The sequence below is a fragment of the Microtus pennsylvanicus genome, chromosome 10, assembly GCF_037038515.1.
Source record: "Microtus pennsylvanicus isolate mMicPen1 chromosome 10, mMicPen1.hap1, whole genome shotgun sequence".
Taxonomy (NCBI): Eukaryota; Metazoa; Chordata; class Mammalia; order Rodentia; family Cricetidae; genus Microtus; species Microtus pennsylvanicus.
The window spans coordinates 105,923,076-105,944,397 of NC_134588.1; the positions used below are offsets into that span (position 1 = coordinate 105,923,076).

General features: G+C 45.0%; 1 protein-coding gene across 8 annotated transcripts in view; it reads left to right on the forward strand.

Annotated features, from left to right (window-relative positions):
• Esrrg (estrogen related receptor gamma) overlaps positions 1 to 21,322 on the forward strand; it is a 612,799-nt gene that overhangs the window by 93,972 nt on the left and 497,505 nt on the right. Inside the window, exon 1 of one of the 8 annotated variants that reach the window (XM_075989431.1) lies at positions 16,274 to 16,563. The exons of 6 other annotated variants lie outside the window; for them this stretch is intronic. The gene's annotated coding sequence lies outside the window, so the exon portion shown is untranslated. Of the gene's footprint in view, positions 1 to 16,273; positions 16,564 to 18,473; positions 18,587 to 21,322 lie in introns of those variants that run through there. One more of the 8 variants, XM_075989430.1, reaches the window with a different exon arrangement.

A 21,322-nucleotide genomic window follows, 5' to 3' on the forward strand; every position in this document is an offset into this window, starting at 1 on the left:
CTCGCTCCTCTTGTGTGGATATGTTTGTGTGGGGATGGGAGTAGGGTGTTGTTTCTACATGTTCCCAGGGGGCCAGCCTACAAATCTGAGTGAGAGCTGATGAGATTATTTTAACCACTCAGTGACTATGCCCAGAATTCTCCCCTAAGGTGTTCAACAGGGTTAAGAAAACAAATAAACAAACCAAACCCCTCTAAATTGTTGAAGCTTCTGTTCACCAGGGACGAGTGGAACACACCGAGCTGCAAACAGGGAAGACAGTGAAGTTTTGCAGAAGACACATGCAAAACAGTGCATAAAACCTGATTTCATAAGTGCTTAAAGAGAGAATTTGAATGTGTTTAATTAAATCTAAAACAGTACAATGAACATATTCTTCCAAAGGGTTGTACGTGCATATCTGCCCTGTCTGGGTTTCTCAAGAGGAGTCTTGAGAGCCTGGGAACCCCAGCATGGGAAGCGAGAGACTTGGCTTCTGCAGTCTCTGTTGGTATCTTCCCCGGGCTCCCTGGAGCACATGCAGCCGTGCTGTCCAGGGCGAGCAGCCCAGAAGTGAGTGCTTTGGCAGAAGTGATCTCTTCTTGATGGTCTGCATTTTCTAACTGAACTCAGAAAAAGAGCCGGCACCAGCCTGCCATGGGAGGGGAGCAGGTACTCTGACCCTGCTTAGGGGAGACGGCGGCGTTCGTCTCGCTGGCTCTGCGTTGCTCATTCCTGAAGTCGAGCTGGCTAGAGGCCCACATGCTATTCAGATTAATAAGGGAATCCTACGTGTCCTTAAGACACTGGTGTACCACTCAGGGTGCCTTTGAAATAGCTCCATGTCCATTCCTGACCATTCCCTATATAATAGCTGGTGTTTTTATTTTATTTTTTAAAGCTTTTGACTTTTGAGATAACCAAAACGTTCTGCAATATTAAGGGTCATAATTAAAAAAACTTCTATATTTTCATTTTGTAGCTGGAGATCTTGAAGGGGCTGGTTTTTCAGAGACTTACTGGGGGAGAAGACTGAAAGTGGCGAGAATATAAGGCTGCTTCGAGATCGGCAACCCTGAAAAAGTTTTACCTCACTTGTCAACTGCTTGCTCAAATACCCACCAGGACTAGGAAGAACCGCAGTAGCTATTCTTTGTGATGGAATAGTAGGAATTTGTAAAGATAAGAGTTATTTATTGGGGTGACATCCATGCACAGTGCGTGTGTGGAGGTCAGGGGACCAGTGGTGGGGGTGAACCTCCTTCCACCGTCTGTGGTCTGCCCGTTCAACTTTGGCCAGCAGGATTGGTGGGAAGTGCTCTTACCCACTAAGCTATCTCGCTTGGCCCCAGGCTCAACACTTTGTTAAGCAAATTTCTCACATGATCTGTCTAATTCCAACAACGATCCTAATAAAGTAGCTGTCTTGAGTCCCCTTTCAACAATGATGAAACCGAGGCCACACCATGCAGAGAAGGCTGGCCACGGTCATGCCATTAATCCGCTGGGATTTGAGCTGAAGGCTAGTCTGTTTCACCAACAAGGAAGATTTGGCATTTTATTAGGTGACCTTTTAAAATGCTCTGGGCATGTCGAAAATAATCAGTGGCTAAATAGAAGGTGTGGCTCTCCATCTGCTCCACACAGCACAGGCTCTTCCTCTCTCACCCTCGAAGGTGTGATGTTCCATCACGGATGGCTGGTTCCCAGTCTCTGCGTCATTAGAAGGACCACTGGTGTTACTCTTTGGCGAAGAGTAGCTTGTTCCCATATTGTCCTCCTGGGTCTCCCTAATCGTGAAAAAGGACCCAGGGACTGGGACCCAGGGGACACAGCTGTCTCCCATCAGTTTGTCTGAACTAAAAAGGATTTGTAGGAGAAAGTTGGCTTCCAGTTGAAGAGAGGCAGATGTCAGGTTCCTACACCGCAAAACAACGTGTTCAGTTGTTCTGTGCCCAGTGTGTGGGCTCCTTCTGAGTGTCAAGTCCCCCACTGGTTCACAGGACTGAGTTGGATTAGGGATTGAAGTTCCCTTGGTCCTATTTGGATCTGACTAAAACTTTGACCAAGGGGGACAAAAGGAATTTTCAAAAAGACGCACTGGGCAGCTGATCATGTAGGAAAGACTCCAAGATGTGACTCAAGTGTAAATGTAGTTGAGAAGGTTGCGAGGACATTCTGGTAAAATCGAAGAGACAGACAGCATTGTATCCAGAAAGGGTTTCTGCTCTAACTTGGCTGAGCTCCAAGGGTTAAGAGGCTAAAAGAAACGGTTCAGTTGGTAAAGTATTTCCTTGAAATCTTGAGAACTTGGGTTCAATCCTCAGAACCCATATAAAAAAGCCTGGGGTGGTAAATGCATGGTGTATATATGCAAGTCTAGTACTGGGGGGCAGAGGTAGGTGGATTCTTTCAACTTGTTGGCCAGCTAGCCTAGCCTACTGGGTGAGTGCCAGGTCAGTGGGAGACCCTGTCTCAAAAACCAAACCAAACTAATACGAATGGTGCCTAAGGAATAACATAATCTTTGCATGTGTGCGCACGTGCGTGTGCACGTGCACGCGCGCGCACACACACACATACACACACAGAGATACATGCACACCCATGAACCTCCACCTGCACACACATGAACATATACTCATACATATACAGAAGAAATGCTCCCTGGGGCTCTAAAGTATAGAATGAACTCGATATAATCAAGGCAGCGAACAGGGTTTGGGCAGGGAAAGGGTGTAGGAGATTTTGTGGGGAGAAGGACTAGGCCCTGACATCATTGTCCTCCCCACTTGTGTCCTAGTCATGGGCCACTTTTTTTCTCAGCAATCGGCCATTGCTGATGAAGTGGCAGGGGTGCTCGGCCAATATCAATAAAGGATTATTGGGATGCTCCTTTCATATCTCTGCCATGCAGTAGCCTTAGCCATAGCTTGCTGCAAGATTGTGGCCACAAGACGTTATCCATGCTTCAGGCTATCAAGGAAGCTAGCCATTGAAAAGCTTTTGCTTTTGTATCTGAGCAGCCAAATTGTGCATATAACTGTGGGGACCAGCTATTGCACAGTAGAACTTCCCCAATGAAACACAGAGAGCCTGTGTTTAATATGCAGTGGGTGGCACTATCCACTCCCAAACAAGGAGAGCACTTCTATCCACGCTGTCTCGGAGAAGGGAAAGTCCTGAAATGTCACGTGTGTTGGAACGTGCAGTGTAGAGTCCTGGCATCCACATGTCCAAAAGATCAGTAAGACAAGTAGCAAGACATCTTCATAGAACATCACGTGGGGCGTGTGTAACTTCTCAGGATTTGGTGTTTCCTTGGTATCTCCTTGGAAGCTGTTGTTTGACTTTATCGATGATTCAAGCAACTGCAATGTTGAGCAGTTTAAAATGCTTGTAAAAAATATCCATCCTGGGGTAGGATTGAAGCTCAGGCATCGAGTGTTTCTCAAAGCCCTTGGTTTGATCTGTGTCTCAGAGTGGAAGGTGGGGAATAGGAGGGGGAGAAAGAGAAGGAGAAGAAGGAAACGTGGGACTAGAAGGAGGAAGAGCCGAAGTTGGAGTGGTCAGGTAGGAAAGTGGCTGGGCTGTAACCTCCAGATCCACACCCGAGCAACACGCTTCCTCTAATTAGATTCCATCCCCTAAGGTCGCACAGCCTCTGGAAGCAGCCGCTAGCTGGGGAATAAGTGATCAGGAACTTGAGTGTGTGGGGGGACATTTCACATCCAAATCATAATTTAGTGAATATAATGGCAGTTTGGGGGCTAGCTTGGACCCACAGGCCATAGTTTGCCAAGCTCTGCCACATAAAAGAGCTTTGCCTCTTTGAGCCATGTATATTGATTTTAAATTTTCTTATATCCACACTAAAAAAATATTAAAGAGTAGTAAGTAACTTGCATTTTAATCTTGTAATCTGGAGCCAAGAATGGTGGATATGCCTATAATCCAGGCCCTCAGAATGCAGAGCGAGGAGGATCATGAATTAGAGTCTGACTTGGGCATGCAGTGAGACTGTCTTAAATGTGTGTGCATACACACACGCATGCACATGCACACACTTCATTTCTTGTAAACATTACTATTTTAGTGTGTAACCAATTATTAATGAGAGAGCTTATGTTTTGTGTGCTGTCTTTGAAACCCAAGCAACAATATTTTAAGTGCTCACGGGCTACATATGCGGTCGCTGAAACTCCTGGTGGGCAGCGCAGCTCAGGAGCATCTTTATTGGGTATAATTTACAAATCCTGAAGGCCATAGCTGCCTTAGATATGGGGGTTGTGTGCTAAGAGGTCAGGGTGGTAGAAGAGATGTTCTCTGTATACTGGTGAGGTGGCTCGTGGTGCTTTGGCCACTCTGATTTTGGGGGGCTAACTAAAGTGTGCCTGTGAGGGGGTGGCATCTAGCACCTTCTACCTTTTCACTTTGATTTTCACTGAGTGACATCCCCAAGCTTTATGCTCCGGCGACAGGGTCTCACCGTGTAGATAAGGGTGGTTTTTACTCATGTGTCGGTCACTGTATCCTTGAACTCCCGTTGATCCTTTACCTTCTGAGGACTGGAGCAGCCAGTGTTCCCACCACATCTGGCTCCCCCTTACTCTCCTCTGACCTCAGGAGCATCCTAGACACAGGCCGGCACGGAGCTGGTGTGTGGTATTCAGGAGGGAATTTTGAACCCTGGAAATGCTTGTCTAATGAGAGGTTGGAGCTGAGTAAATGTTAGTTGTCCTAGAAGTTAGTAGGGGCCAGAGAAGTTGGATTGCTTGAGGAGTGGATGCCTAAGATTGTATTCCTCTTGAGACAGCGTTTCCTGTTGGTCAAGGGGCCTTTCTTCATTTTGGACCCAGTTCCTTTCCTCCCCACTTAAGGGCCTTGCAGACCAGTTCAGGGATTGTATGAATAGGAAAGCTGTGTAGTGCATTTAGCTTGAGAAAATGTCCCCTAGAATAGATTGTTTCTGAGTCAAGTATATAAATATTCTGGCTCACGACTATATCCCCTTTTTCTTAATGAATTGGTCTAGCGGTAGTTAAAGCCAAGTGTGGTCCAGCAGAGTGCTCCAGAGAGAAAATGGAGCGGACACTGAGCTCAGTCATATTTTCCCACTCTTCATAACACGTTTTGCAGTGTATTAGAAAATTAGTTCTGTGACAACCGGAGGGACCTGTTGTGCCGCTTGGGCAGTTTGGAAGTGGCCTGGTGTCTTTTCTTCCTTCTCTCTGAAGACTGAGCTGCTGCTGTGGGCCCTGCCGGGGTTCCTGGTTAGCTCTTCAAGCTGATCTTCCCTTCCAATCTCAGAGCTTGTGTGGCTAAGAAAGGAATTTGTCACAGACTACTTTCAAAATGGGCTGCTAATCAATGCTTCTTATTATTTTACACCCTCTGCTTTTTACACTCCCCCCACCAGTTGGCTAATCATGCAAAAGCCAAACTTGCTCAGTTGGTGCACGTTCGCCTGTGGGCGTCTTTGTAGTAAATAGGTTCTTTTTATTCATACAGGTAAACGATGGCCAAAAGTCTTGGACGGTGCCAAGGGTATAGGTTAGGATTCACCTCCTTGCCTGTTTTTCAGAAAACTCGTTTTGTTTTAACGTCTGGGTTGTAATGTACACAATTACTTCTGAATTTAAGAAGAAAGGAATAGATTCTTTGGAGTGGCCTATAGGCCTGGCGGATGTAGTTTGGGCCCTGGGCACTGGCTTTGCTTTCCAAAGCAGGGGAAATGGTGTCATGTTTAGTGTTTTCCAAGGTGGGGCACTGTGGACTTTGACGAGGCTTATTCAGGGCCGAGGACAGGATAGAGCAGCGGTTCTCAACCTTCCTAAAGCTGCAGGCCTTTCACACTGTTCCCCATGTTGTGGTGACTCACACCCATAGTTATTTTTGTTGCTTACTTCATAACTCGAATTTTGCTACTGTTATGAATCGTTACATATATATCTGATACATAGGATATCTGATAAGTGGGTTGTTTGATGCACCCTCCCATCACAGGGGTCGTGAGCCACAGGTTGAGAATCACTGGGATAAATGCTTGACCATCATCAGTAGAGTCTTCTCAGGAGTCAGTACCATGATGTGGCCCATGCCTGAATCCGTTGCTTTTCCTGTTGGTTAATTTGCCACCAGGTGCATTTTTCAGGAATTGAAAACTATTCTCTGCCTGTTTGATCTTGCCTGGGAAGCTCCTTGTACATGTAGTGTGATGAGACTACTGACTATCCCTGATGACGTAAAACCCAAGCCACATGCTTTTCCTCTCACGTGTCTCTTAGGAGGGATTATTTCCCTGAGGACTGTACTATTGCAAGCCCAGCTAATGGGTCTAGCTCTCCCTCGACCGCAAAGAAAGACTTTGTTCGGAAGACCCTGGAAGCCATGACTGTTTAGAGTGAAGTGGCCCCAGAACCATGTGCAGTCGACACTGTTGGTAGAGAAGGCTTCTTGCACTCAACCACTGAAACTCACAAGCCCTGCTGTCTTCTCTCCTCCCTTGATTTTGTTGTGCTTTTAGCCTGCGGTTTTTGTGACATTCCAGCCTAAACTGGAAAGCCACGTGCCACCTCACAGGGTCCATCTCTCTTCCTCTCTTCTGCTCCCTGAACCTCCCCTCCCCACACAGTGGGCTGATGAAGGGTCTAGACCTTTCTCTGCCTCGTGTCTAGTTTTAACTCCGATTTAATGGTGTGGTTTGTGGCTCGCTGCTTGCAGTTTGAGTTCCTGTCTAAATACTAAAATCTATTGTTGGTCTCCACTTCTAGACAACCTAATTGGGTTGCTAACTGGCACGAGCAATTAAGTGTGCAACACTATGGTGGAAGAAAGGTCCAGGCCCCCTAATTTGACAGGATTTCTAATTACATTGAATCCCCTTTGTAAGGGTGATAAGAACAGAAGAATGCTGGGAGAGAGGGTGGAGTGTCAGGGGAGAAGAGCAGTTCAGTAGACTTTAGGCAAGCTGCTCTTCTCTCATGGGCAAAAATATGTGCCTTGTTTTCTGTTTGTAATGTGTGTTCAAGCCATCTTCCTTTCTTTTGGGGTATTGGAGGTCATACCAAAATTGTTCTCTGTGGTTTTCCAAGAATAACTAGTCATTAAGATGTTGTTTTAGGGGGCTATGTATTAGGAGATTAGAATGCACATGGAAGCTTTGTGGTCACATATTTTTAATTACTAATAATAAGAAATTATTATCTTTAAAGGTGTATCTTTTCAACTACTCTTGGCAGATTAAGGCCACAGTAAAACCTAGAGAATAAAAGGGTATTGTATGATTGGAGGAAATCAGCAATTGGATAAAACCGTCTGACTCTGGCAGTGGGGCAGTCTGGTTACAATGGACAGGGAGGGAAATGCCACCCAGAAGGGCAGTTTCTCCAGTGGCAGAGTCTCCGGGGAAATGCTCTTTGTTAAACCATCCGTAAGGCCTTGTAGGCTGTTTGAGGGTAATGTTATATCGCAGACAGCAAAGTTAACGCTGTTAATGATCAACATGACTTTTGGGGTGATCACTGATCCCTAAGGTGGCTTTGCCCCCAGAGGTTACCCATGAGTAGCCCTCATGTTAGAGATAAGCCACATATGTGAAGAACTATAAAACATCCCATCATTTCAGTCACACACAGCCAGAGACACTGTTTCATTACCAAAAAACCTCCCCTGAACACACAATTCTTTGCAAAGGAGTAAGTGATGTATCCCAGGTGTGTGCACGTTTTCCGAGGTCTTTAGTTAACAACAAGTGGGGTCTTTAGAACCCTTGCTGTGTGCAGCTTCCTCTGTCTGGGTGTCCGTCTGGCTGTCTGGTGTGGCTCTTAGGCTTGGCTGTGCTGAATGGAAATGAAGCCTTTCTTGGCTTGTCTTTCTGAGCCTTAAAGGGAAAGACGTTTCTGTCGCCCCAGTTGAGCAATGGGCTGGAGCAGGGAGGGAGGCAGCTGTCAGGTTCTTTTCATGCTCCCAGCTCAGATCAGAATTAAGTCACGAGGCACAGAAAGTTCTCTGGGGCTCGGTGGCAGGCAAGATAAGAGGTCAGAGAGACTAAAGACAATGTGTGAAATCCCCAGAAACAGCCACGCTCACTGAGGAAGAGTGGGGCAAAGGTTGTTTGCTGTGCAGGGTCACAGCCTGAGCTTTTTATGTTTTACGAGAATGTTCCATTTCAGTCATCTCCTCTCACCTCCAACCATGTATTATTCTGGAAAGGAACATTATGTTAAAGGAGCAATGGACACAATGAAAATGGCCTTTCATGGCTGGGTATTAAATGGTGGCTAACAATCACTGTTTATCCATACATTAAATGTTTTCTCAACACTGCCTTGGTTCACTCTTTAAACAATGTGTTGCTGTGACAACCGTTCATAAGTATTTTCAGGTCAGTCAACTTTAATTGCTCTTGGATCTTTTTTGTGGGGGCGATGTTTTGTTTTATGGCCTTGGGCATGGAACCCAAGGAATGTGAGGCAAGTGTTGTACTACTGAGCTACCACCCGGGGTCCGATCCTAGGTCTTGAAATGAAGGCAGCGACTGTATTTGGACACATGCATGCAGCAGGCAGGTAGAAAGCACATTAACATTTAAAAATCACTGATGTAGAGTTTCTCTTATCTCTGGACATCCTTGACCCTCCCCACTGTCCTTGACCAAACCCAGTTCATTTTCTTGTGCGCATATCTTTCCCAGTACTCCGTATTGATTCACTGCAGAAGGTAGAGCTGAAAGTCCTGAACTGATTTTATTCAGGGTTCTAAAAAAACCAAAAAAAAAAAAAAAAAAAAAAAAAAAACAACCACGGTTTTATTCTTGGCTGCAGTTATTTGAAATAGATGTTACCCTACTGAGCTTTTATTTTTTAATGACTGAAAACTGGCAAAACTCATTCTCTGGGAACATATGCTAGGTAAGCCAGGCCTTGTTTTCATAAAAACAAAAGCATCCTGTGGACACCTGCTTTCAGCTCCCGGGAGTTCTTAATAAGTTTGTAAGCCTGATGGTGATGTTATAGGCTCCAGGGCCGACCTGCCACCCCCTTTGCCATCCGTACTGTTGCCCCTTAGAGCCTCAAGTCATTTAGCTTTGGGGGTCTCAGACAGGGGAATTAGGAAGGCAAGGAGAGATTTTAAACAGGACTGTCGCGCAGAGCAGCCATACTTCGACGTGGATATCAGTTCTTACTAGCTGAGTAAACGTGGGCCTCTTCCTACAAGTCTACATGTCTCAGTTTGCTCAGAGAAGGGAGAAGGCTCTAAAATCTGTCTCCATTGCTCTCTGCCTGGGTAACCTCAAACACATCTAAGTTCTCAGTTTGCTCATTAGCAATAAAATGGGGGTGATCACAGAACCTACATCATGGGACTTGAGACGATGAGACAAGCAAGAAGTAGATGCCAAGAATAGTTCTCCAGATTGTAACTGCTCTAGAAATATTTGGTATTAATATTATTATTCTCTATTCTTAGGAAGGAATGTTCAAGGTTTAGTGAGGAACAGGGAGAAAATGGCAAGATTAACACGACTTAGGGGAAATGGTCAGGATCAAGGAAAGGTCTCTGGACCACAGTGTATTCTTCTGAGGCTGGGTGGAACCTCAGAAGGTTCCTGTTGGCATGACCTTTGGTGGTATCAACATCAACTCTTAGCAGCTATGGGAAGGACTACTGCCACCTTTCCCAGACTGAAGTACCCATAGCTCTAAAATGCCATTGAAAGTCAATGTAAATAGATCTCACCATGAACTAGAAAACGGTTTCAGTGCCACCTTTAGATATACGATATATCTTGAAATGTCTGGTTGTCTCAATGACGTATTTGTGAGTATTAATCTTGATTGTCAGTGTGATAGGGTTTAGTATCACCCAGGAGACACACAGTTGGGCATGTCCAGCTGTTTATAGAGAGGCTTATGTGAAGAGGGGAGGCCCATCCTGGACATGAGTGGCACCACTCCATGAATGGAGGACCCAGAATGAAGAAGAGTAAACCAGGATAAAGGGGATTGAATATCCACACCCACAGTCTGTTTCCTGACTGTGGTTGCGATCTGACTACCTACCTCCAATTTCTTAGTGGACTTTTTCCTTCCTCATTTCCAGTCCTTAGCTTAGGGGTTGAGGGTGGGGAGGAGAGTTTGCATCTCACACAAGGACACCCACACCCCTGGCCTTGTTCCAGGAATGCATTTTATAAAAGGGGATTTCCAAGATTGTTTGAACTTGGGTAGATGCTGTCCTTGATTAGAAATTATTGTTCCGTAAACCAAACTCTTAAGTAGCTCTCAATTGTCTTCCTTCAGGTCCTTCCAGCACCTGTGAAAATCTACCTTCACTTGTGGGATCCCAGGCTATGATTCTGTCCCTGCAGTGAGGATCTGGCCTCAGGGCCCATTAGGTACTTGTCAAATAGGAGTCAGCTGAGGTGCCAGGAAAATCTCTGTGGTTGCCCCATGGGTGCAGCCAACAGTGATAGTTTCCCAGAGCATTTTGAGAGCTTTCCTTCTGGCTGCAGGATTTCTGCCTTCCTTCTTGTGAGCTCCAGATGCAGCTCACTGGTCTATGTGGTATGAAGTTTGGATCCCATTAATTCAGTTTAGTCACTGGTAAACTATGGAAGCCTTGCTACCTGGGCTTGCAGCCACCTGCCCCTTCTTCTTCCTTCTTCCCATCACACAGAGTTGGGTGCCTGTGATGGGCAGATCCTGCTCTGAATCCTGGGGATGTCTTAGTCAATCAATAGAGTCTATGATGTTTTCTTAAGCTCCAAAAGAACCTTATTACTCAGTCTTGAAATCTTCTAATTACTACACATACCTGCCAGTGCCTGGAAACCACAATCCCCCCAAAACCCATTAAATGAACCCAAGGAATGCTGTTGCCACAGCCTCCTGGCCATGAGGACTGCTGGGGAGCGCTCCTTTGCCAGATCATACAACATGAAATCTCAGCTTTATTGTCCTCGCCTTGCTGTGTGCATATGAGTGGCCTGCAATCTGCATATGGGAATCCTGTCATAACTGTTTCCGGAAGCAATTTGTTAATGATCAAGTTCTCAGAATGGCCCTAAACTGTTCATTGATGTGGGTCTGGATAAATAATCCTCCACCCTCCTATTTTGGGGACCATTTTTTTTTCCTGGCAGAATCTGAGCCACATTGAACACTAGCCATCAGAATGAAATTTAGGACAGCTGGGATGCTGTACAGCAAGGACTTTTGGCTCCACAGTTCAAATAATCACAATAGCTGTTCAATTTAGCCTTTGGCTGAATGACTTTGGCAGGGCACAATGAAAAATAATTATCCCATGGCCTGCTTATTTCTCCCTTAACCAATAAACTCTAGGAGCTCTTCAGGCTTATGTAAATAGTCTGCTGTAGATGAGGCTGAACACACTATCATATCCCTGTGTAGGGAATGGTGGCATTTCACCCTTGTGGGGCAGAAAGCAAAACTTGACTACTCTCTTCTGTGGAATGTACTTAGAGTGGGCAAGGAGAGAGAGATGGAAGGGCTGGAAAGTGGGTTCAGAGTCACAGCTGGGGTAGCCAGGCTATGGTTTGATGTGGAGGTGGTGTTGTGTAGTGTGTTAATTATAGAATAACTATGGAACCCATGTCTACTTTCCTGAGCTCTTTGTCTCAAAACTTCGTAGGAGTGCCCTTGTGTGAGAAGACCAGAGGTCAGCCTGAGATATCATTCCTCAGAAGGTTGCTTGCCTTGTTTTTTTGGGACGAGTTCCTCATTTGCCTGGAACTTGACAATTCAGCTGTGCTTAAGGAGCAGCGAGCCGCAGGGAGCCTCTGTCTCTATTGCCCCAGTACTAGGATGACAAACTCCCAGCATCAGACCTGGGTTTTTTTATGTGAGTGTTTAGGATTGAACTCTGGTCCTCGCATTGTTGCAGAATGCACTTTTCTGACTAAGCTGTCTCTCCAGCCCCCATGGCTCAACACTTTTGGCAGGTGCTGCTCCACTTTGCTGCCCTTACATTCTGTGGGCGTTAACTCTGTTTGTTCCTGATTCCCGAGTCCTTGCTTTAGCCCGGATGATTTGAATGGAGTCAGGGAGAGGTAGATGAGATCAATTCAGCATGGCCAGAAGCCTGACACCGGATCCGAAGCCCTTGAAGGTTTCTGCTCAAATCCTAGCAATCGCCTGTATTTTCTAGCTGCCTTTCCAGGTCAGCAGCCTCTTAGCACAGGGCATCGGTGCCACTTGATGGCCAATTCCTATTCAATGAGAGTCCCTGGATTTGCAGCTCACTTGGTCAAAGTGGAGTGGTAATGACATTGGTCATGGGTTTGATCCCTGCAGGAGCCAGTTAACTCCACTCTGTTCCATTAACCCCAGCCAGCTGCTGTATGTTGTGAGTGGGATCGGGTGAGAGAGAATAGGAATGACTCACCACGGACAGGCCCCACTACCGGGCAGTGGCTTTGGAGTGCTCACTCTAAACATGAGGACCAGCAGATGGGTCATTAGAAACAGAGCAAAGGATTGTGCGTATGACGCTGTCCCTTTTGCCCTGTGCAAGCGAGTATGTTGGGGCGGGGGGAAATTCGCATTTCTCCCAGTCGGAAGGAGTAGAAGTTTCTTTTTGTGAAAAGCCTACACCAAATCAGGCTTATCTGTATTTTTTTCTCTTTCTTTATTTCACATGTATATATGTATATTGTGTGCATGTTTGTGTGTTTATATGTCTAAGGATGCATCGATATGCAGGCACATGTGCATAAATGTGTATGATGAGAGGTGGCCCCGAGCGTCTTTTATCAATGCTCCTCCACTTTATTTCCTGAGGCCGAGTCTCTCATGGAAGCTGGAGTTTCTGATTTCAGCTGGTCTAGATTTGCCTGGGGATTCCTCAGTGTTGCCTCCTCGGGCTGGGATGGTAGGTAGACTGCCCTTCCAGCTTGGCTTTGTGTGGGTGCTCCAGGCTTGACTTCTAGCTCTCATGTTTTCGTGGGAAGTAGTTTAATCTATAGAGCCAGCTCCCTAGCTCCCAGACCGTCTTTCAATCCTTGGGATCAGAGTTGAATGAGTGATATTCTTGAAGCATCTTTAAAGACTCGGTAGTCGTGCCATGCAGTGGGATGAATTTTCACATGTAAATGAGATTTGCCCAGTAATTTATTTACATTTGTTTCTAGCACAACAAACGAGGCCTCACGTAGCTTCATAATTTCCCGTGACCCAGTCACCAGCCTGCAGTGGGTAATTTACTCTGATTTGGAATGTTTGTCGGATCTGTAGATTTTTGAACACTACCTTATAAGACTGTCTCATTTCACATCTTATGGATTTCTCTTTCCTCTCCAGACATGTTCTGGGACCCTCTGAAACTGGCAGTATTGCTTGTATTGTTGAGAGAGTTTGTGTGGAAAATAGACAAGAATGGTCATGAAATTAGCCGTGTTGCTTGCATTGTTGGGAGACTTTTTTTGGACGATACAAGAGCATGGTCATAATTCTGCTTCCCGGTGGACTGCTGTCACCAGTGGAGTTCTGTAAGACGAGGACGGCTGTGCTTCCCTTTGTGGACATGCGCAAGTTGCTGTGAAGGGCTCAGTTTCCTCCTCATGAAACAGCGGAATAGACAGTCTCCGTGATTTAATGAAAATCTCCTTCTATGTCTGATGGACAAGCAGTATTAACTCACCTGGGAATTTTGCTGATTCATTAGATTTTTCTAGGAGTTTCATTGTATTTTTTTTTTTAAAGAATGAAGCTATGATATCAGAGCTACTTAATGGCTGGTGTTTGGCCCTAAAGAAACAAAAAAGTGTGAAATGTCCCTTGAATTTGTGAGAGCCACTTCAGTGCTACATTTCCCAAAGTGTTTCCCATGCTTCCTTGTTGATTGGAGATGGGCAGTGTGAGGGAGGCACCGCAGGACCATTGGGACTAAGTAGGTAAAGGCCATGTCTGCCTATGGCCTTGAACCGTTGACCTAGGAGGATCACAGTTCTGGTCTTTATTTGGGCCTCTGACTATGAAGAAATGAAGTAAAAGGATAACAAAATAAAAGGTCCAGTCCATCAAAGTCTGCAAATTATGAATATTGTGTAAGATGACACATTTTAATTCCAATTTTCATAGCAAGTATTCCACCACACATAAAATATGTCTGATATGATACAAGAGTTACGTTGATAGAATCAATTATACAGGTTTAAATGCTCTTATTTCTCAGGCAACAGGAATTGAGCCTATATCTAAGAATTCAAGTATCTTCATACTATCAGGACACTTTATTCTACTCCATAGTAAGGTCAGCTAACTTAGCTCTCGGACCCATAACACCAAAATATTATTTTAAATCTCTTCCCATGCTAACTAATTCCCAGCCCTACTTATCATTTCCTTCACCATTTTTTTTCCAGATCCAATAGTCATAATAGTTAGCTTCAGTCTTCTTCTAATAAGAATTGGATTAGAAATAGGCCTACTGACCACTCATGCCACTAGGCATTGGCAAATCAAACCCACAGTCCAGAGGCTACAGCAAAGTACCTCTTAACACGAGCAGTGGCCTAAATAATCTCACTCCTCCCCGTCACCGTAAGCTATAAACAAACAGATATACTAGATGTCAAAAGAGATTTTCTTTCAATGTTTGCTTTCCTGGGACTAGAGAGGTAATGGAGTAGGTGAGTGCTTGCTGTTCTTAAAGGGGACCCTGGTTCAGTTCCCAGCACCTCCATCTGTTCTTAAGGGGACCCTGGTTCAGTTCCCAGCACCTCCATCTGAGGGCCCACAGCCACCTACAACTGCAGTTCCAGGGATCTGACTCCTTCTGGGCTCAAGGAACATCTGTATTTACAGATGAGCAGGCATGCATATATGCACATAAGACAAAAAATTAAAAAATTTAAAGTAAAATAATTTTTAAAACATTCTAAGTGAAACTTTCTAGTCATATTAGATAAGCAAAATGTTAAACCTTTTAAAGCTTTCTATGGCGTAGCTGCTGTACTGGGCACTGGGGATGGGTACAAGCCAGGGACTGAGAGAAGCATTCTGTGCCCCTTGTAATGAAATAGAGCATATACGTGTGTGTGTGTGTGTGTGTGTGTGTGTGTGTGTGTGGCATGTCTTCTTTAATTCTTGATCCAAAATTAAGCTATAACACAGGCCTGGTAGCCTCTCTGAACAGCATTTGATGCCTGCAGGTGTCGGCATGTTTCGGTCCTGGCGGGCTGCTCTTGCAGAGTCTCCCCGCACATCCAAATGTTTCCCTGCCCAGAGCGTTGTGAGCGTGGGGCTGAGCTCAGCACTGTGTGAGTCAGCTTTCTGTCACTATGGAAGGACACCTGAGGTAGCAGTTTAAAAAGATGAGACATGGGTTTTGTAGGTAACGATGTCGGTAAAACATTTTAGGGGGTATTAATGCAGAGCCTGTGGACCTCATTGTTCAGGGGCTCGTAGACAGGCAGCTCTATGTCATGCCGGCTGGAACAGAGCTGCTTATCTGAAGGTATCTGGGAAGCAAATGGGGGCGGGGAGCGGGAGAAGGAGCCCAGGGTCTTTTGATGGACAGGTCTTCAGTGAACTAACTCCCTCCCACTCAGCCCTTCTTCCTAAAAGTTCCGCTACCTTTCAGCAATGCAGGTCTGTCTGGGCACCAGTTTTGCAACCCAAGACCTTCAAAAGGCATTCAAGAGCAAACTGCTACACTGAGCAGGTGATGTCAACACTCCTTTGCTAGCCGTGATCCCAGCCCTTGAGAGAGAAACACTAGGAGCAGGAGTTCCAAACCAACCTTGGCTACATAGTGAGATGGGGGCTAGCCTTGGCAACGCGAGACATTGTCTGAAAAGGCAAAACAAAATCAAACCAAGAGCACCAACACTAAGAAAATAGTGAAAAGAACATTTGAAAACAATGGGACAATGTTACAGGAAAATCATATGGACCAAATTCTTCCCTGTGCCTCAGTATTTTCCAGTCCCAAAGTAAATCCCTGTTGGCCCAGTTCCATCACGGTCGAGTGCTAGAGCCCCACTGTGCTGCTTCTGATTTGGTTAATCAGGAGGTGAGAAGCAGAACTTTCTGTTTAATGTGAGTACTACACCCTTTAGCCTTCTCTGAGAATGACAGAGAGCAAACCCGCCATTTCTCTTGGAAATGAGAGACATCTGAACGGATTCCTCTGGCTTTCAAGTCACTAGGTGGTGTCCTTTCATGTCCCTTCACATTTGTCGTTTTGGCAAAATGTTGTAGGAGGCCCCTTTAACTCAGGAAGCTGGCACACTGTGGAAGAGCCTGTGTTGATGCTGTACCAGGACGCATACCCGAAGAGTGAACGAGCACACGTGAGCTGTGCGAGCGTGAGATAAGCATGGGCTGTTGATGTTGAGAAGAAAGGCGAAGGGACCACAGTGGACTCCAGAGAGGAAGTGTTGGTGTGGGAGGAAGTAGGGAGATGAGTGAGGCTGAGCTGGTGGATGTGTTTGGGGAAGCACAGTGTAGCAAGCGGAATGGTGTGGTGGAAGCCCAGAGGCGTGTCACAGATTCAGCGAGCTGCTCGTCCTGCGGTGCCGGCTTTGCGGATCTGGAACCGGTGCTGAGCAGGAAGGTGAGACCGGAGAGAGAAGTGGGGACAGCTCATCCAAGGCTTTGCACACTATATTAAAAATGTGGTCTTTGCGGGGAATTATGGAAAATCACTGAGAGATTTTAGCAGAAGCTGTCATGTTGAAATTTCATTTGAAGAAGATCACTCACTGGTGGGTGGGAGATGGATTGGATGGTAACGGGGTACCAGGCTAGAACTCTGTCAGAAGACGGTCATATTTCACACCCTGTTTGGGGACTGATTTCTTCCTATTGTAGTCAAGTCTGACCTAAACATGGGAGATACTTGGGAGTTACCGTAGTCCCGTTGATTGTCAACTTGACATAGTAAAGTCACATGGGAAGGGGTCTCAGTGAGGCTGTCTTGTTCAAGCTGACCTGTGGGCATCCTGTGGGCGGGATTTCTTCTTCAGGTTAATTGACCTGGGAAGAACTACCTTGGATCTGGCCTGTGTAATTTCATGAGCTGGGCCTTGAGCTAGATGAAAATTTGGAGAGACTACGCTGAGCACCAGCAAGCGTGCATGCATTCGGCTCTGCCCTTGACAGTGGGTCTGTGGCCAGCGGTTGCAGTGGCTGCCGCCTTGCCTCCCTGCCACAGTGCTCTGTAACCTCGGCAGTGTCAAAGGCCCTTTCTACCTTTGGAGAAAAGGTAGAAATTTGCCAGGGTATTTCTCACAATAATAGGAAGCAAAACCAACACAAATGTGTTAAAAAGAAGAGCAGTAAAGATAAGGAGAATATTTGGTCAGGAAGGAAATATAACCAGAATAATTTACATGACTTGTGAAAGGAGAGGGAAAATTTATTTTTTTATAAAGCTAATTTTTAAAACAAATTTATTTTTTTGTTTTATATCCCAACTGAAGTTTTCCCTCCCCCTTCTCCTCCAGTGTCTCATCCCCTTCTGTTCCCATCCCCTAATCCAGTCTCCCTCCATTTCTGTTTAGGAAAGGGCAGGTCTCCCATGACAATCAACAAAGCATGGAGTATTAAGTTGCAGTAAGAGTAAGAACATCCCCATGTATTATGGCTGGGCAAGATAACCCAGTATATGGTCTAGGGTTCCCAAAGCCAGTAAAAAAGTCAGGGAAAGCCCCTGTTCCGACTGTTAGGAGTCCCACCAGAGGACCAAGCTACACAACTGTAACATATATGCAGAGTGCCGGGTGGGACCCAGGCAGGCTCCGTGAGCCATATGAACCCAGGTTAGTTGATTCTGTGAGTTTTCTTGTGGTGCCCTTGACTCCTCCGGGTCCTATGGTCCTTTTTCCCCCTCTTCTGCAGGATTTTCCAAACTCTGGCTCATGTTTGTCTGTGGGTCTGCATCTGTTTCCATCACTTGCTTGATGAAGCCTCTCTGATGACAACTGGCTAGACACCAATCTGGTCACAGGAGAAGGACAGTTCGGGCTGTCTGCTGTTGCTAGGAGTCTAAGCTGGGACCTTCCTTGTAGATTCCTGAGAGATTTCCTTGTGCCAGGTTTTGTCTGACTCCATAGTCTCTTCCAGTACTCTCCCCCTTTATCCCCCCCAACCTGGCCACTCATGTTGTCACCCCCACCAAAGAGGGAACAACTTAATCACTATCATTTCCATGTTGAGGAACAGTTCCGATGTTTCATAGAAAGAAACTTAAGGGTTCAAATGCAAAATCTATTATCTATAGCTCTGAAAAGAAAAGAATGTATATTGTTGTTTTTAAAATTTATTTTATAATTTTGACCACAGAAGTTATTTGGCAGCAAAATTTGACCTTCACTGACTTCAGACTGTGTTCTTTAGTTTATCCCATTAGTGGGTTTGATTATGGCTCTCCTGAAGGCTAATATGGGTAGCACTGTGTGGTTTTATTTGATAGTCATTGGTAATGGTGCTTCGTTTGAGAACAGGATATTTCTGTGTTCCGCGGGTTATCCTCAAACTCATGACCCTCATGCCTGTCTCCTGAGCTGCTGGAGTTACAGGCACATTCCATGATGTTCTTCGGTGTGTCTTGTTCCTGATGTGGCTTACTACTGCTGGTAGGAGCTGTCACTATCAGCTAACATTTAGATATTACATGATATATTTAATATTTTAAAATCTCAGTTGATTTTTTTTCCTGGAAACTGAAAACTACAGATCCTATTTCCCCATTCCAAATGCATGAAAGAAAGTTGAGCCATAAAAATATCAGATGGGTCTAGGGGAGGGAGCTCAAGTTAGGAGATCATTTTCCACAGTAGCAGGAAGACCTGAGTTTGCTCACCAACACCCATGAAAACAGACAGGTGTTGTGACGCACACTTAGAATCCCAGCCTAGGGAGGTGGAGGCGAGTGGATGCATTGGACCTGGTGAACTCCAGCTCTTAACGGGAGCCATTATTTCAAAAGCCAAGTTGAAAGTGAATGAAGGACATTGGAAGTTGTGATTTGATCTTCACATACATACTAACGCCCCTGACCCAGCACACAGACAACCCCCAAGGACCCCCCAAACACCCCTCCACAATTGAGATGGCCTGCTTATAACAGCCTATTTAATGTGGTGTCTATCCCAACATAGAGGGGGAGGTGGCATGAAGTTCCACCCTCATTTGTTTCTATAATTTTCAGGAAAAGAGGGTGAAATGTGCTTTCTCTCTTTTTGAATTCTGCAGGCTCTTCTTTTCTTCAGAGAGCTTGTAAACAAGCAACCAAGTTAGAGTCGCGCTGTCTGCTGCAGCTTGAATGAGATCTTGCCTGACAGCTCCATGAATTGCAGAACTGTGTAACAAAAAAAAAAGGTTTTGTTTATTCAGGTCTTTTGATTTGACCGCTGTAATTTATACCATAATGCACTGGTGTTTCCCCTTCCTGCAGTGAAGAGATGGGTGCTGTGCCTCTAGCTTCCTTTCCACTCCATACGAGAGTCAAAAGAGAGAGCTGGCTGTTGGATACCTCACAAACATGGTTCTTAAGGTTCTAAGAGGAGAAGCCTTTTAACTGTGCACTGAAGAACATTCTGTCCTGACTTCTGATCTACAGTGTGCTTATTGCTGAAGTCAACATCCTAATGTTACAAAAAACTAAAACCCTATATCACTTATTGATTTGCTCGCTGTTAAAGTGATAGTAAGCTTTTTTGGTTATAGTCCCCATAAAGGAGTTTATCTACTAAATGTTCACGGTTTGCTTCTTTTTTCCTTTTCTATGTGTTGTGAGGATCAACTGTGGGGGCATGGTCCAGTGTATACAACACCCAGTATGATTCATAGTTTGTAAAGGAATTACACAAGTATGGATAGCTTACTCAGATTGATCATATAATAATAATAATATTCACACTAGATTCATTTATAACAGGTGGAATACAATTTTGGAGACAATTAGCAGGGTCCAAGAGAGCCTATAAGGAGAACCTCTTTGGAAGGTTCTTTGTCTAAATTCATTTGAAAATGTACATTTGTGAGAAATACATGTGAAAACAGGACTTTACACTAATTACATTCTTCTGTCATGTTGACAAAAATGTTGGTGGTGGCTGCAGTGGTGATAGTGACAGTGATGATGGTGGTGATGGTGGTGATGGTGGTGATTGTGATGATGTTAGTGATGGTGGTGATGATGGTGATGATGGTGGTAATGATGGTGGTGATGATGGTGGTGATGGTGGTGATGGTGGTAATGATGATGATTGCAATGATGGTGATGGTGGTAATGATGGTGGTGATGGTGGTAATGATGGTGGTGATGATGGTGGTGATGGTGGTGATGATGATGATTGCAATGATGGTGATGGTGGTAATGATGGTGGTGATGGTGGTGATTGTGATGATGTTAGTGATGGTGGTGATGATGGTGGTGATGGTGGTAATGATGATGATTGCAATGATGGTGATGGTGGTGGTGATAGTGATGATGGTGGTAATGGTGGTGGTGACAGTAGTGACCGTGGCGATGGTGGTAATAGTGATGATAACTGGGGGTAGAAGTTGGAGAAGGGGAAAGAGAATGAAAAGAAAGACAGAAAATTCAATTTTGAACTTAGCTGTGTTTTACTAAGTGGGACTGGAAATGGGAAGATAGACATGGAGTTACTTTAAAGATGGGGAAACATAGTCCCAACTAAATTGCTAACTTCATAGAATCATAAACGGAATGGCCCAAGAAGACCAAGAAAGTTTGGCTCAAAGCAGACAGCATTTTTACTTAAGATGATTTGATGTAGGATGTCTTTTGTACTTTATGATGCTAGAAAAGGGTCTCAGACATTCTGCTATTTCTGCCCAATTACAAGAAGTACCTGAAGCCTTGCTGGGAGTAGACATTGCAGTAGGTAGCTTTGTCCAGCTGTGGGGTGATGTAACTGTCGTGGGTGGGTTGAGCCAATGCTGGGCACAACTGTATTTAGTCATGTCCATGTACTGTCGTAGTCTTTGTCGTGACAGTTCTTACCTCTGCATTCCATAGCATTTTTCCATGATTGAGTTTTGTTCTAATACTATCTCTTGCTCCCTTATTAGCTGCTTTCTTTCTTACCTGGTCTTTACCTAAGTTTGATACTATCAGAATAAAACATTGCTCTCACCTCAAAGTTGGCTCTTGAGCCAAATATGAGTGACCATGACCTACCTGGGTACATGGATTCAGTTTTACCCCAAATAACTCTTCCTAATAGAAATGGTTCCAGGTGGTTTTTTTATAGCCACAGAACAAAAGGATACTATATATCAGGTTATTATTTTTTTCAAATATGTCGATGGGAACATGAGGAGGTGGGTACAAGAGCTGGGAA